This window comes from Triticum dicoccoides, chromosome 2A (assembly GCF_002162155.2).
Source record: "Triticum dicoccoides isolate Atlit2015 ecotype Zavitan chromosome 2A, WEW_v2.0, whole genome shotgun sequence".
Lineage (NCBI taxonomy): Eukaryota > Viridiplantae > Streptophyta > Magnoliopsida > Poales > Poaceae > Triticum > Triticum dicoccoides.
The window spans coordinates 493,827,508-493,832,729 of NC_041382.1; positions in this window are offsets into that span (position 1 = coordinate 493,827,508).

A 5,222-nucleotide genomic window follows, 5' to 3' on the forward strand; every position below is an offset into this window, starting at 1 on the left:
GCTCCACCGACGTACTCCTTCCTCCTATATATATCTACGTACCCCCAAACTACCAGATACGGAGCCAAAACCCTAATTCCACCGCCGTAACTTTCTGTATCCATGAGATCCCATCTTGGGGCCTGTTCCGGAGCTCCACCAGAGGGGGCATCGATCACGGAGGGCTTCTACATCATCACCATAGCCCCTCCGATGAAGTGTGAGTAGTTTACCTCAGACCTATGGGTCCATAGTTATTAGCTAGATGGCTTCTTCTCTCTTTTTGGATCTCAATACAAAGTTCTTCCCCTCTCTTTTGGAGATCTATTCGATGTAATCTTCTTTTGCGGTGTGTTTGTTGAGACCGATGAATTGTGGGTTTATGATCAAGTTTATCTATGAACAATATTTGAATCTTCTCTGAATTCTATTATGTATGATTGGTTATCTTTGCAAGTCTCTTCGTATTATCAGTTTGGTTTGGCCTACTAGATTGATCTTTCTTGCAATGGGAGAAGTGCTTAGCTTTGGGTTCAATCTTGTGGTGTCCTTTCCCAGTGACAGTAGGGACAGCAAGGCACGTATTGTATTGTTTCCATCGAGGATAACAAGATGGGGTTTTCATCATATTGCATGAGTTTATCCCTCTACATCATGTCATCTTGCTTAAAGCGTTACTCTGTTCTCTTGGACTTAATACTCCAGATGCATGCTGGATAGCGGTCGATGTGTGGAGTAATAGTAGTAGATGCAGGCAGGAGTCGGTCTACTTGTCTCGGACGTGATGCCTATATACATGATCATACCTAGATATTGTCATAACTATGCTCAATTCTGTCAATTTCTCAATAGTAATTTGTCTACCCACCATGAATACTTATGCTCTCGAGAGAAGCCACTAGTGAAACCTATGGCCCCCGGGTCTATCTTCTATCATATTAATCTTCCAATACTTATTTATTTCCTTTGCCTTTTATTTTACTTTGCATCTTTATCATAAAATTACCAAAAATATCTTGTCATATCTATCAGATCTCACTCTCGTAAGTGACCGTGTAAGGATTGACAACCCCTTATCGCGTTGGTTGCGAGGATTTATTTCTTTTTGTAGGTGCGAGGGACTCGTGTGTGGCCTCCTACTGGATTACTACCTTGGTTCTCAAAAACTGAGGGAAATACTTACGCTACTTTGTTGCATCACCCTTTCCTCTTCAAGGGAAAACCAACACAAGTGCTCAAGAGGTAGCACACGCCAACTAGTGTCAAAAAATGTCTTACATTACGTGACGGAGGAGTACGTCCTCGTACTGTAGCAGTACTAGTACTACTTTCACAACTAGTAGTGCGAGGGTACTACTAGTGCTATGTACTGTACTTCTAGTATAGTGCACCAGCTTTGAACTCTTGAATCTCAGGGCCAAGGAGCTACAGTTGGAAGTGGAGGGTACTACTGTTCTCTAGAACCATCGCTGTACTATGAATGCAGGGAAAGTACACCTGCGTAGTGGCCTAGTGGGTACTCTCGGTGCTCTATTCAGCCGCTCCTCTCATGTAGTTGGCCTACTCAGCCGCTCCTCTCACGCACACACTAGCAGCCTGTTTATCAGCGACGGTTACTACGGGGGCAGAACATTTGAGTTATTTGATACAGCGAGACTAGACTTTTCGCTTCCATTTGTGGAGGTGTAATGCATCTCGTCGAACTTTGTTAGTAGTTCCTTCTTTATGAATGAGATGAAGCAAAGCTTTTGCCTCCATTTCAAAGAAACACGTCAAGAGGAATTTCTTTTATAGTAGAGCCGATAATGGAGTGAAGTCCATGCGTGCAACGCCACAAGCTACATAGTAGTAGTAGAGCACTTTACGTGCAGAGCCATATTGCACAGTTCCCAATGCCCCGCCAGGCTTTTCCGGCTCCTCGGGCTTAATTGGGAGGCGCTAGTTTAAATATGTTACTAGATGATGAGGAAGCTGCAAGCGAGGTGCGGCTAGGGCGAGCACGCGAGCCACGAGATGCTGGGAAGGAAAACCCGTTCACGTGGCTAGGCTATCCAGTGCACCCAGATTGTGGTGCCGCACGTCCGTTTGACTTCAAAACTCAAACTACCCGTGTAAAATATTGGCTTGCAGCGAAGTTACTATTTAAAGAAAGACCGCCGTGTGTTCGGCCGGGATCGAACCCACAAAATGAGGTATACACTCCCGCGACCAGTAGTAGTACTCGTTGGAGTACAACGCAACCTAGAGTCGCCTTTTGTCGCTAGTAATACATTGTTCCTTAGGCTGGCCATAGTGGGGTTAACATAAGTGGTAACATGCACTTGGGCCTAGCAAACATGCTTATGTGGTACATAATTAAAGAAGAGAGAGAGTGTTAGAGTAACATAGGTAGATACCGTATCATGTTAAATGCTATGCTACTTTGTGTCATGCATGGCAATAAATATGATCATCTATGATACTAGTTTATGATACTATGCACCATGGAGGTAGTATCATACACTAGTATCATACGCATGTTACTAGCATATGATACTCCCCACTATGAGTAGCCTTACAAGAAACCCCTAATAATGCAACAAACCACTAATAATGCCAAGAAACTACTACCACTTGCATACGTGGCAGACTTAAGATAAGACTACCTTATCAACCATTGTACATGCTCTTACCAACCAGCCCTACCAAGAAACGACTACTCTACAAAGTGCCATTATAGGCATGTTTCAACCCATGGCCCTGTTTGGATACATTTGTTGTCAATCTAACCCTGCCATCCAAACACCACTTTGGTTAGAGTTAGTTCTGGGTTAGAATCTAACCTCTGACTTAGAGTATCCAAAAAGGGCCCATGTCGCCCATTAAGTCAATGCCTTCTATTCGACCGGGCATTATGACTTGTGGGACCTACATGTCAGTCTGCACAAAAATCCCCGAGTGACCTCCTACCTCTGGCCCGTCCACCTAGTCATCCTAGGCCACGGGACGTAGCTACCGCCGCCGGCAGAAGGCGAGGTCAAAACTGTCGGTTATGCGGAGCCCATCTTGCGGCAGCCCGGATGCCAGCTCGGTTCGGCGCTCACGGCTGCTAGCTTGCCAAGATAGCTCCGTCCAGCTGCTTTTCTGCAAGGTCTGCTAGCTAGATTGGCACGGCGGTGCGACGTCTTGCTCACGCGCGCTGCGCTAAGGCCAGCCATCTGGCTCGAGCGAAGGCCAGCGCGGGGGCTTGCTCACTCGTGAGTCACGCTCGGGCCAGCCTGCCAACCCGTGCGGAGGCCAGCGCGACGTCGGGCCCGTCCGGCGGAGCGGTGGCCAACTTGCTCATCACCTGCGCCACCGACGAACACGCATCAGTACTGTTCAATGTAATGTTCAGGAAAAATAATGATTTGAGGGGGAATAATAGGATAGAAGGTTAGATGTGGGTCCCTCGTGTCAACGGTCAAACAAAATGTGTTGGTTTAAGCTGCCTCGTCAGCAGTGACATGTGGGCCAACCCTGTCATAAATGGGTTTAAACTAACCTAATCGCTAGGTAGTAGTTTTTGGCATGTATTAAGAAATTTTGGGTATGTTTTTGCTATTTTTGTATAATAGATTCTTCCTAGGGCTGGTTGAAAGTGGTAGTTTTTTGTTAAATACTCTACATATTGTAAGTAGGAGTGAAAGTTAAGCTTCGGAACCCAATAAGCAAGGCTAGTTACATAGTGCATATGTGTACATGATTGAAAGTAAATATCAACCATGAGTGACTAATATCTTGATGGAAAACTCGAAACTATGGAATACTAGGGGAAAAAATTTGCATGGTTGGAAATACTAGCAATGTTCATGTGCGTTGCAATGAATCATAATTAGAATAATACTTATTCACAAACTTGATACAAAACACTCTAATTTTGATATACATATATCACTAAAGATATATTATGTTTCAATTAGAATATTTGGGCTGTTTTGGTGAGGTCAGGGAGGGATGTGGTTGGTTTTAAGATACTAATTATGGGTTTTTCTGCAAATTGGTAGACAAGTGGGATGTTTTTGAGAAAAGGCAACAACTTACCTCATAGTCGTTAGATGTAGATCTAATGGTCACAAACGACAGATGACAGACACACCATCATCACCAACTTAGTCTTCTGTAGGAGTACTAGCAAGATTCGTGCATTGCATGGAACATCAAGATGTATTTTTTATAAAAAAAATACTTATTGTGATTGTCCCATGTGGGAGTAATCCCATGTGTAAAAACTAATGATATCTCGAGAAATAGGAGATAAGGTGAAGAGGAGTGGGGCGTGGTGGTGATTGGTGGTCGGACTGAGCGGGGGCATGGGGATTGATGATGCCGGCAACGGCCACCAGGCCAGTTTGTTCCAGAGGCTTCCATTCTTAATTCCCCAACAATGAGGTTGTTGGAGATAAGGATGAACGAGGGAAGGCCTTGTCTGCAAATGTGGAGAGGGGTGCGGGTATATTTTAGTTTAATTTCCATCAGTTAGATATAGATCGGGCGGTCTATATTGCAAGATGGCACGCGTACCATCATCACCAACTCAGTTTTTTATAAGAGAAGAAATATAAGTATGGAGATACAAACGTATTATCGATACTTGTTTCCGTAAAATAGCATCTACATTCTATTCTACGCCTCAGCATGTGAGGCCTTAGCACAATGACTTCTCGACTGTGTAAAACAAAGGTTTCCCCATCGCCGATAAGGAGGGGGTGACGGCAGCGCGCTTTTTGGCTTGCTCTAGTCCTAGTAGTCATACTAGGTGGTCTAAGCACGTGTAGATTTATTATTTTTCACGTCTCATGTTCGTCGTACTGCCACGACTGTTGATGAATAGATGGTAAGTTATTCACGGGGAAACCCTTGTTGAGCATGTTTGCGAGAGAGAGAGAGAGAGAGAGAGAGAGAGAGAGAGAGAGAGAGTGCGTGTGTGATATGTCTAGAGACTGAGGCAATGATAACAGATTCTTTGTGTCTATGTGTGTGTGGAGGATAGAGAGAGACATGTACATGGGGCTTTGTGTTGTGTAACGTGGAGACACATATACATAATTAGAGAGTGAGTGTGCGAGATACACATGCGGACATGGGGAGAGATGAGGATCCAGATTAATGGGTGTTTTGTGCATGTCTGTGTGTGTTTGTGCGCATGTTTGTGTGTGAGAGGGAGTGTGTGTATGTGGAGTAGAGAGATCACTAATGATGTAAACCTAGTATAAGGGAAGGGG